A 12654-nucleotide genomic window follows, 5' to 3' on the forward strand; every position below is an offset into this window, starting at 1 on the left:
AGTACCTGTTGGCTCTCTATTATGGCTGCTGCAGGGTCTGGGCAGACACTAGATGGGCACTGCTGTTCCTGGGTCCCTTACAGCACTGGAGATGTGAGCTTGATAACTGGAAGAGGTCACAGGAACGAGCACTGGGAACAGAGTGGGAGACAAACTGTGCAACCAACAAGTTGGTTAGTCTGTTAGCCACAGAGCCTCCTCCATTTTATAAAGACAGGCACTGGCAGCAGTAGGCTGTGAAGCCAGCAGAGGCTTCACCTTGGTCTGTCCTTGAACTCCAAGTGCAGACTGCTCCTGGCCACCAAACCCTGAATTGCAAGTCCTTATTATAACAGGGATGAGTAATGTCCACCTCCTCTGTCAGCTCTCGTGGCACAACGACTTCCTCTCCAGAGTGCTCAGCCAGTCTTTCCTGTCCACTCATCACAACAGCTCTTTCCAGCCTGCTTCCTTTTACTCAGCAATTCTCCTTCCATACTGTCCCACAGCCCTGATTCCTTCAAATACCCCTCGTGGCCTTCCTCAGCCTCCTTCATTACCCTGGCTTCCTTTGAGCACCTTTGCTTCATGGAAGTCTGGGGATACTTTCCTTTTGCCCACAGGCATTAACGCTGAAGCAGATTTCACCTTCTTTCTCTGAGTTATGAATCACTTTAAATGGCAGAGAACAAAACTCATCAGTTCTGGTAAACCTGGCAGCTAATTTTCTTCTAAATAGGAAAGCCTCTCAGGTACTAGAAGGACAACATACTTTCTGAAAGTACCCATGCTAACCAGCAGAGAGCTTCCTGCTAAGCCTGAGTTACAATGACAATTTAATATAAATGTGGTATTGGTTCCTATCTTGAGAAAATGCTAAACCATCAGTGAATGTTAGTAGGCACCTAGTTAGAGCTAGATTTCTGTAGAAATGTTAGCATATGGCCATGCCACACAGCACTGTCAATGTACAATGAGTGATGTGTAGAGTTTTATGCCTGTTTCCTTCAATTAGTAGAGATCCACTGACTAAAGCACCTTGTCATTTAGTCTTGCTTCTCAGCTAAGCTAATTAACCTGGGTACAGATTAGCGTCTGTAGGGCCAGGTTGCCTAACGTTTGGAAGCTAACTTGGTTGCTGCCAGTTTGGAGTTCTCACATGCATAACACTGTACAGCATAGCCCTACCTGCAGATGGTTTTTGGAATAAATGTCTCTGTACTTAGGTTGATTTTGAACTACAAGGCAATTGCCTTTGAGACACTAGTAACTTTCCTTATAAGGTATACACTTTGGTACCTTTACATCCCCTCTATTTTTTCTGCTGGGACCAGCACCTGGATGCAAGTTACAAAATCAGTCAGTCAGTACATCTCCTTTAAAGGAAAAAACAGGAATGAATATGGAGCCATCACAGAAATGCTTTGGAGATTGCTATCTTATTGTGATGAAATAGAAGGCAGAAGATGATTTGAATTCCAGAAGAAGGGATATTCTTCCATTTGTATGTATTTGAGTCTTGTTATGCAAGATTTTGTAATTTGGTTCTCAAAATATCCTTGAGATTTCAAGCACTTCTAGAATAAGTCATTAAATGAAGAAAAAGAGAAACTGTTCTGTCATTTTAAAGATACAGGAATTTAGAAAGAGCCAAATTACAGCATCAGTCTTGCAGAGAAAAATGTAGCCAACATAGATTGTTTAGCTGAAGGATGTGTAAGTAAAATTTAACACATTACTGTGCCTGAAACATGTTCTCATTGCTGAAGCGCTGCCTCATATTAGATTGAGACTTACTGTCTACATCACTGGCTGAGGTGCTAAACTAGAAGCACAGGATGCAAGAGATTTTTTCATGTCAGGCCTTTTGCTGTTTTTTCAGACCAAATCATAGTCCTCTTCAATATAAGTGCCTCCCTCCCTAGAACAGATTTCTTTCATAAGTATTTTCTCACATTCTTTGTGTGTTTGAATGAACCCTTGTTTCTCTCCTCCCATTTCTAGCTCCTAAACATTAGGACTTCAGAAAGCATTTGTAGGACTTGTAAGAAGAAGGTGACCTCTGGCTGCTGAGAAAGAAAATATAAAAATTACTGGCCATTGCTAAAGGGATGTATTAGATAGCTTCTGACATTGTGGGAAACCTGGAAAACCTCAGGGAGTGGTTCTACTCTGTGTTTGGCTCTATTAAAAACATTCTTTGTGTTCTTTTTATCTAAACTTATATGAATTATGGCATTAGGGAGATGGCCCATTATAGGATAGCACACTTAGCTCATATAGAAGTGTTTCCTGTTCCTTTATTTATTTAAGTATTACCATAGCTAGAAAACAATGTCAAGGGTTCTGAGGAAAAAAAAACCTCAAAACAAGCAAAGCCTGATGCTAAGTGAGCAGGGTTGGGCTAAATAATCATCATGCTATTTTCTAGCTGATATGTTTGCCTGACCCTTAATGTCTGTTAATTGTAATATGAATGAGAATGCAGTGCACCTGCCTAAGGTGGAGGAAAATTGTACTGTATTTTGGTATAATTGTACTGTGTTCTGCCTCTCAAGAGGGATGCTAGAGTGCTTTGTAAATACTACTTGTGAATCAAGTCCATTTGGAGCAGTTAGCACTCTTGTTTTAGAGAAACTTCCGCACTACAGGGATAGGGAGAGCTGTCCCAAGCTTTCCCGTGCCCTGGACAGCAGGGATTGGCAGTAAACTGGGATGAGAACACAGCTGCAGTGAGTCCCTGAACCTCAGCATTCCTCCCCACACCATCAGACCGGAGATGATGTCACGTAACTCTTCCTAGGCCAAGTCATTACTTCAAATAGTGGTTTTCACATTTATTGGCAATAGTATTAGCCATGTTCTTGAGTCAACTTTGCAGCCGTGGCACTGCTGGTGTAACTGGCCTCCTGAGCCACCCCTGCGGGGGTGAGCACCTTCGGTCTCAGCTCTGGGTGCTGCAGCACCTGGCGCCCAGGCCTGCTCCTCCCAGCTACATGGGCCGTAGTGCAGTGAAGACCTTAGGAAAAACTGAAGTGCAACATTGACTCCTCCTGCCTCCTCCACTTCAGTGTCTTCTAACTTCTGTCATTCCAAGCAGGCTGTTCTGAGCAAGTATTCAAAAACATATATACTATTTTGTACACTCTCAATACTTCATTCTCAGTACTGCTCAGTGTAGCTACTATGTGTAGCTGTGTTACTGGCAATGTAGCTTGAAAGTCTAAGTTGCTCTGAACTTTCCTGTTTGGCTATCTAGGGGATTTCAAAACTAGAGAAATAAAGATGTTAGTAGTTTGGTGAAGAGAAGTCAATTTTATTTTAGTGAATTAAATTCTCAAAAATGTGGAGCTAAATTCATATTCTCAGTGTTTATTTTATCTGATTATTTTTAATATGGGCTTTGTGGGTTTCAAATACAATGCTACAAGTTTTTTCATCATTATGAACTTGTTACTAGGGGAAGAATTGGCTTGCAATCTGGTTTAACTTCAGTGCCTTTCAGGTGGATAATTTTTCAGCAGAAAGTAACTGTAGAACATTTCAGAGGATCATCACATATTTGAAGAATTTAACTCAGAAAGCCACTTCCTTGTGCACCAGAGGGAATGTCAGCAGATATGTTTAGTCTGAGAGCAGGGGGGAGAACAACGAAGACATTGTGTGAAGAGATGTAGGTAAAAGCAGAGATTACTTTACAGGCTGAAGGACTAGAGTACTGCTTGCTAAGGCCTTGTATTGTTATTACTATTATTTGTATTATTATATCCTTTAGAAAGTTTTTCAAATTGACAGTATTTTTGAGTTTCTTCACATAATAATGAAGAAGCAACCTTTGCCTGGTGAAAACTGACATAGCATGCATGACAGCTTGGAGCCACTGAGAATCTGGAGCAAAATTTAGTTGATGTATTTCGTTTGGGTAGAGCTCAGAGTCAAAGTAAGATAAATCCTTCATAAAAAAGAAGAGAGCTAGCAGAATAAGCAGGGAGCATCAAATTACAGAAAACAGACTTTAGAGACAATGAAATGCAAACCTTTCTTAGGCACTCAGGAGCCATACATGTAGGAGGTCTTTTGAATAATTTGATAAGCACTTTTGGATTTACAGGCACAAAATGTCAGTTAAATTCACAGTAGTCTAGTTGGACTAAGCCAATCTTTTGATTAAATCCATCAGTATGAACAGCCAGTCTGGAATCCTTGCTCACACAGGTGAGCACAAGTAAGTAAATACCTGCTGAGAGTGGGAAGGGTTCCACTGTCCCAGCAGCTTTAAAAAAGGTGAAACGGAAAGAGAAATTACAACAGTCCAGTCTGTAGCTTTTCACATGTATCCTTTGAATAAAGAAGCTAGCTACAGCTGTTTTCCGTAGTCTGTTGCTTGCAGTCCTCAGGCAAATTTCATTTGTTGGCCTAGGTGAGTGCAACTCCCATTAAAGTGAGCAGGTGCTGTATCTGCTGAACTTGGCCCTCTGCCTACAGAAAATTAAATGCATTTGCAGGTTAGCCAGAGGAAAGCGTGGGATGCCTAGTACTTGTTCTGCAGTGTTCCAGCTCACAAAAGTGAGATGCTCTGCAAAATCAGAGCTCACCAGTGGGGACATGTTGCCTGTTTCTTCTTTCCCTCTGTCTTAAATTTTGCAGATCCTTAGAACTGTGCAAAGTATGGTCACTGTCAGGCTCAAGATATGTAACAGCCCTACCCACACCTTGGATTTTGTGTCCACACCTATAATCATGAGAGTTCCTCCTGTATTTTCTCTTTTATGAGGCAGGGATTTGGCAGGGGACAATCAGAACCATGGCTTCAGCCTCTTCTCCAGGTTTGGTGGCCACAGCCTGCAGTCAGCATATATACAGCAGGGTTTGTAACCTACTTACACATGTGCTTATGTGTGAATGTGTGCCCTTCAGTGACTGAAAAAGAATAGAAATATGGAGAAAAAGGTCTTTGAATTTGTCTAAGGCTACTTTTGAGTTACTGCAGTGTGATCATTCTCCCTTCTTTCTATTTTTTAGCCCCAAACTGTATCCCTCTTGCTTGTACTTTATTTGATGTTTTTTCTGAATCCTCCTCCTTAATTCATGACAGCAACTGAGCTGTCATTTGCTTAGATTACATGAAGAAGAAATATTCCAGAGTCCAAATGTCTTGGGAGAGTCAGGCCTGTTTCCAAAAGTGAGGTAGCACTTAGTAGTATAAATCCCATTACAAATAAAAGTGATTCTGGTTTGCTTGTGCCTAAAATCCTTTTTAAAATAGAAATTTAGTCTCCTAAATACCTGCAGGCATGTGGAAAAAAAATATCACTTTGTGTATTAGTTTAAATTATGCTTAAAATCAAGCAGTTCTATAAGATGGTGGCTACCAGCATTCCTTGTATTGTTTGTATGATGACTTATTTCTGAAGTGGGTAGAATTATATTACCTAGATTTGCAGCACTTCAGTGTCTCTTAGAATGTTTACAATAAAAATCTGATGCTGACAAATATTGTGGAGTATATTTAGTCTCTTGTTGTGGATTAAACAATTGATTCTGAAAGATTAAAATGCCCCACCTGCCTTCTTGCACACTTCTGTTTTGCCATGTCAAACAATATAAAATGAATACTGCACTTCCCTCTATCTAATTGAATAATTTACTGTAAATAGCTGTCATTTACTTTAGAGCAGTAGGGGATCATTAGCCAAATGGATGTGAGTAAGTCATGCCTTTAATGCGTTAGAGGGGCCTAAAATGGAATCATCTAAATGGGACCATCAATACAGCATGCTGAATTAAGTCAGAGGCACTCAAAGCTTTAAGTCCTCTTTCTTGTAAATTACATGCTCCCTCGGCAGAAAGGTAATCAAGAACTTGCATAAAATATGCCATCTTTGTTTCAAAGCTTTATTTTTAATGAATAAAATAGTACAATTTGGATGACATGAGTGGTAGCTATAACTGTGTTTTGGATTTCCCTCATTTTAATTACCTCCCTTCCTTACTGATTGAAGCATTCTTGCTTGGAAGCAACTACTTGTGCTGACTAATATTGGCTCTATTCTGTAAACAAGTAAGATGAGCAGGTAATAAAATATCTTCTTTTGGCTTTTATGGGTATATGACCTGATAATCATTTGCAGAAGTTTGTGTTTTGTGTATGTAATTTTTAGAAAAGTTCCAGTTAATCTTAACTCCTAAAATGTACAATATATTTTGGGTTCATTTCACCAAGCTCACTGGCAAGGCTGTTGGGTGCTTTAATGCATCTGTCCTTCTCATTCACTCCCCCTGTCCCAATGTTGCCTCCAGCTCCTCAGCTCAGGTCCCTGTTATCATGGAAAAGGTTGTTCTTCAGCTAGAATCAGAATCCAGACTTCCAGTGACGTCCTAAGAAGTGGAAGCAATACAGACAGTAACTGTCCTGAGGTGCAAGCCTTAATTTAAAAATTGTTTTAATTAATTGTAGCTCTGATAACTCGTATTACCCATAAGAATGTTCCTTTTTGAAATTTACTGGGTTCTGGGTCACAGCGACTTCCTGGGAACAAGCGTCACATCCTCTGAAAAAGCCTTTCTGAGTTTTGAGTTTTCTACACTTTAACTTCATAGAACCCCTAGAAGATTAGAAGAATAAAGTTCCTGACCTATCTTTCCAATGTTAATTCATTATTCAATTCTCCTGTTAGTCATCTCTTGACATGGTCAATCATCTCATAGTCTTTTAAAACCATTTTTTTGTGCAGTAAGCATTCTACTTTCAGGAGTATGAACTGTTTAATTCCTGAAATAACATATGGTCAGATTTTTAAAATCAAATTGTGAGGTTTCAAGGGCTGTAAATAAAGGAAAAAAACAATAATGTTATGTGTGAATTTCTAATTGTTTCATTGCAAATGTAATCTGTCACTTGGGCATTGAAGAAAATAAAAGAATTGGATACACTATCATTTCAGAGATGCAGATTAAATAACTTGCTGTGTGGCCAAGTTTGTGAGAAACCTTGTTGTAGAAAGCAGGGTGATTCCTTATTTTCATTCCCCAGCTGTAACCACTGTCCTATGTTTCCTGTAACTGATCTTTTTCCTTCTTACTGAAATGGATTTTTTTTTTAAAGGTAAATTCATTTTGTGCTTTGAAACTCTTCAGATTCTGCTTATGAACTGCTTTCACTTTTATTAGATGAGTCATGAGTCAAAAGCTCTGTCTTGTAGTTTCACCATGAGTAATGCTTAGCATTTTCTTGGGTTTTCTTTTAGAACACTATTAAATTAAAAGAAGAATCTGTTTTTTGATATCCTAATGGACAATTAGGTGGCTGGGTCTCAGAACTGATTTACATTTACTACAGCAACAATTTGAATTTTTTCCTCCAACTTAAGGATGTCACTTTTTTTCCCCCTTGCATGAACATGTTACAGGGCATAGCTTTCCATCTGATTCAAAAAAGAATGAGAAAAATAACATGATTTCAGCATTGGGACTGCTGCTCAAGTATTGACTCTGCTTTTGGGAAGGGTCTTTCATTGAGATCTGTATTGATACCAGCTATCAAAGTTGGTAGCATGAAGCCTGTGCAGACAGGTCTACATGACATTGAAGGTATGGTAGTGAATGTAGTACATCTGAGGATGTATACTCAGAAATTCTCTTCTTTCATTCTGGCACTGACCTGAGAGGTCATGCTCTAAGGTCATGCTCTGAGAGGCCACGTGCTCCTGAAACATCCGTGCTGACTCTTGTCCAAGTAATGCGTATCTAGGATGAAACTGATGTGGACAGTCTCTACTGCCAGTGGGGAGGGGACTGTCTCCCAAGGCGCTGGCACATCAGCAGATGTGTATAGGCACTACCCAACAAGTCATTTGACATACCTGGCACTCAAGTATTTACTGGTGAAACATTACGTGTCATCAGCACAAGCAGCGTTTGGATCCAGCCAACATAAATGCTGACTGTTGATAGTACCTCTAAGCTTAGGCACCCTGAAAAAATGCAAGCCATATTTGTAGGTGGAATATGGACTCTGTCTCCACAAGGGGTTAGGAACATGTCTATTTCCTTGCTGAGGCCAATTACTGGCTTCAGTTACATTGACAATATTGGAAGATAATGGTCCCTTTGGAGACAGGCAGTTTTGTGAGGCTGATGACGGAAAAAGAGATGTATGAAACAAACCTGAAAGGCTCTCAATAGAGGTGGTAAATAGAGTAACACTGGTATTTGAATAATGAAATGAGCTGTCTGCAGAAATTTTGGAGTTTACTTGGCAACTCTCACCCTGTTCTTGCAAATGGAAGATCACCTGCTTCACATCCCACATTTCACAGCTAACAATGGAAATGAGCCTTAGGACTGAAGTTTTCAAGGCAATGGATCAGCTTTGTGGCCTCAGCTAAGTTTTGGTGCATTTGCACCCAAAATGATCATCATCAGATTTTGGGAATGCAAGTTCACGTAGAACTTTCAAACTTTTAATGTACTCAGTTTTATCAGTCTCCTGTGCCTGGAGCGTTTGTAGTGCATGGACTTGCACTGGAAATAAGTGAACAGACTATTATAAAAATGGGACTCTGTGCATCTATCTGTTTGACTTTCAGTGAAGTATTAATGAGTTCTGCAGTACAGCCATAAATACCTGCAAGGCTCAAGTCAAAACTGTGAATAGAAATCCAAAGTCATAGTTATGTTTTTCTATGAGAAGGAAAAATAAAGTCTGGAATCTGAACACTCCTAAGCCTAATGATTAGGAACTCACTGAATTTTAGATGCTAATAGCCAAAGTTTGGCTTTGGAATCTTTAATTTCAACTAACTCTGGTGTATGTTTCTCTGCTTGGGCCATCACAAACTATTAAAAAGCCATAATATTAATATTTATCAAAATATCAGCTCTTTTCTACAATGAGACATGCATGTCTTAAAAGATAATTTTTCTCTTCTCTCAGTATCACTTTTTAGAAAATCATGAGAACAAATAATACAGCCATTCTGGAACAGACTGTGAAGCAGTTCATTGTGTACTCAAAACTCACACGCCACTTCTTTTGCGTAATAGGTTACTGAACATCAGCTGAGCAGCAGTCAGTTACTGTAGTTCAGCTGACACACAGTAAGTTGCTGGACTCCAGTAACTTGCTGTGTATCTGGGCCCTATAGTTAGAAAAGAGAATGAAGGAAAATACAGACTCTAATTTGTGTACCTTCCAAATTTGGGACTTTACTTTGTAGCATTGCTACAAGTAGATAATCACTTCTTAAATGAAGCTACAAATACCCCCCAATAGTTTGTGTAAGGACAGTAGTGTGCAATACAGATTTATGACATATATTACTCAATGTTACTGTAAGCTGATGAAAGATTTCATGTTGACTCTATAGCATAGCCAGACTTAAAAAAACAACCCTCCCCCCAAACACCCAAAGGCCTAGAAGAAGAGGCCTAGCCCTCTTTGCTCTACACTACAGGCACACCTCGGAGATATTGCAGGTTTGGTTCCAGACCACTGCAATAAAGTGAATATTGCAATGAAGCGAGTCACATGAATTTTTTGTTTTCCCAGTGCATATAAAAGTTATGTTTACACTATAGTCTATTAAGTGTGCAATGCTAACGATCATCTGAGCCTTCAGCGAGTCGTAATCTTTTTGCTGATAGAGGGTCTTGCCTCAATGTTGATGGCTGCTGACTGATCGGGGTGGTGGTTGCTGAAGGTTGGGGTGGCTGTGGCAGTTTCTTAAAATAAGACAGCAATGAAGTTTGCTGCATTGATTGACTCTTCCTTTCACAAAGGATTTCTCTGTAGCCTGTGATGCTGTTTGATAGCGTTTTACCCACAACAGAACTTCTTTCCAAATTGGAGTCAATCCTCTCAAACTCTGCTGCTGCTTTATCAGCTAAGTTCATGTAACATTCTAAATCCTTTGTTGTCATTTCAACAGTGTTCACAGCGTCTTCACCAGGAGTAGATTCCATCTCAAGGAATCACTTTCTTTGCTCATCCATAAGAAGCAACTCCTCAGCCGTGAAAGTTTTATCATGAGACTGCAGCAATTCAGTCACTTCTTCAGGCTCCACTTCTCATTCTAGTTCTCTGGCTGTTTCCACCACATCTGCGGTTACTTCCTCCACTGAAGTGTTGAACCCCTCAAAGTCATCCGTGAGGGTTGGAATCAACCTCTTCCAAACTCCTGTGGATGTTGATATTTTGACCTCCTCCCGTGAATCACAAATGTTCTTCATGGCATCTAGAATGCTGAATCCTTTCCAGAAGGTTTTCAATTTACTTTGCCCAGATCCGTCAGAGGAATCACTACCTATGGCAGCTCTAGCCTTATGAAATGTATTTCTTAAATCATAAGACTTGAAAGTCGAAATGACTCCTTGATCCGTGGGCTGCGGAATGGACGTTGTGTTAGCAGGCATGAAAACAACATGAATCTCGTTGTACATCTCCATCAGAGCTCTTGGGTGACCAGGTGCATTGTCAATGAGCAGTAATATTTTGAAAGGAATCTTTTTTTCTGAGCAGTAGGTCTCAACAGTGGGCTTAAAATATTCAGTAAACCATGGTGTAAACAGATGTGCTGTCGTCCAGGCTCTGTTGTTCCCTTTATAGAGCACAGGCAGAGTAGATTGAGCATAATTCTTAAGGGCCCTAGGCTTTCCAGAATGGTAAATGAGCGCTGGCTTCCACTTAAAGTCACCGGCTGCATTAGCCCCTAACAAGAGAGTCAGCCTGTCCTCTGAAGCTTTGAAGCCAGGCATCGACTTCTCCTCTCTAGCTATGAAAGTCCTAGATGGCATCTTCTTCCAATAGAAGGCTGCTCGGTCTCCATTGAAAATCTGTTGTTTAGTGTAGCCACCTTCATCAGTTCTCTCAGCTAGATCTTCTGGATAACTTGCTGCAGCTTCTACATCAGCACTTGCTGCTTCACCTTGCACTTTGATGTTGTGGAGACGCCTTCTTTCCTTAAACCTCATGAACCAACCTCTGCCAGCTTCAAACTTTTCTTCTGCAGCTTCCTCACCTCTCTCAGCCTTCATAGAATTGAGGAGAGTTCAGGCCTTGCTCTGGATTAGGCTTTGGCTTAAGGGACGGTTGTGGCTGGTTTGATCTTCTTTCCAGACCACTAAAACTTTCTCCATATCAGCGGCAATAAGGCTGTTTTGCTTTCTTATCCTCCGTGTGTTCACTGGAGTAGCACTTTGAATTTCCTTCAAGAACTTTTCCTTTGCATTCACCACTTGGCTAGCTGTTTGGCGCAAGAGGCCTAGCTTTCGGCCTCTCTCGGCTTTCGACATGCCTTCCGCACTAAGCTTCATCGTTTCTAGCTTTTGATTTAAAGTGAGAGACGTGCGACTCTTCCTTTCACTCGAACACTTAGAGGCCATTGTAGGGTTATTAATTGGCCCAATTTCACTATTGTTGTGTCTCGGGGAATAGGGAGGCCCGAGGAGAGGGGGAGAGACGGGAACGGCCGGTTGGTGGGGCAGTCAGAACACACACAACATTTATCGATTAAGTTTGCCGTCTTATATGGGCGCAGTTTGTGGCGCCCCAAAACAATTACAATAGTAACATCAAAGATCACTGATCACAGACCACCACAGCAGATATAATAATAATGAAAAAGTTTGAAATATTGCGAGAATGACCAAAATGTGACACAGAGACACGAAGCGAGCACATGCTGTTGGAAAAATGGCACCGATAGACTTGCTCGACGCAGGGTTGCCACAGACCTCCAATTTGTAAAAACTGCAGTATCTGTGAAGTGCAATAAAGCGAAGCGCAATAAAACGAGGTATGCCTGTAATATGCTTTTGTTCATAGTTACTAAGTATCAGTGGCAAATGCTACATTTTCTTCCCTGTTTTCACTGAATTCTTAATGATGCACAGTTTTCATTGACAAAGACACTTCTGTCTGGAAAGGGGAATCCAGTTTTGTTTTTATCAGAATTAGTAATGTTATATGCTCTTAGGTGCAGCATGGGTCTTCATATATACACTACTCAATAGCTACACTTTACTTGATAATGAGCAATGCTCCTCTCCTCATGTCTCTTCTATTGCTTTGTTGCCTGTACTCTCTCCTCCTTGGCCCTTCCATAATAAAACTTCAGCTTCTAAAATGGAAAAACTGCAAACCATATAAATCTTAACATTATATCAAATAATACCATTTGAAAGCTCTCAGCTTGGCCTTCCAGGGGTCTGCACCCAAAGGCTCAAGAGTGTGTCTTGACACAAAGTGTGATTGCAGCACATTGACCTGAAGTAGACACTGCACTTTCAGCTCCAAGCTGTTCCCAGGACACAGCTTGATCTTTGGCGTAGGTCTAATCTAACGTGTAGAGGCTGCACAATCCCCCTGAGCCTTCAGGTTTGCTAGGGATTTCTGGATGTACTCTGGCTGCACTACATCTGCCCCCAAGACATTAAATATGTGGATCACGCTACAGAGCAGTTTGTTCTGCCTCTAGTACTGCTGGGGATTCCCTTTTTGTATCTTTATAACAGCTTTCTGGCCCTTCACATCTCTTTGTTTGACGGATGGAGGGGGAGGAGAATGTCTGATGACTGGATACTCTCTGGCAGTGGTTCAAAAATATACATACCATTTTTTTTAAGTAGAAAATGCTGTAACAGTGGGATTTTTCTCTCTCTTTTATTATTTCATCT

General features: G+C 40.6%; 1 protein-coding gene across 1 annotated transcript in view; it reads left to right on the forward strand.

Annotated features, from left to right (window-relative positions):
• The window catches only part of INSC (INSC, spindle orientation adaptor protein), a 168318-nt gene that overhangs the window by 42927 nt on the left and 112737 nt on the right, over positions 1 to 12654 (forward strand).

Source organism: Apteryx rowi, unplaced genomic scaffold, assembly GCF_003343035.1.
Source record: "Apteryx rowi isolate R43461 unplaced genomic scaffold, aptRow1 scaffold_107, whole genome shotgun sequence".
NCBI classification, from domain to species: Eukaryota; Metazoa; Chordata; class Aves; order Apterygiformes; family Apterygidae; genus Apteryx; species Apteryx rowi.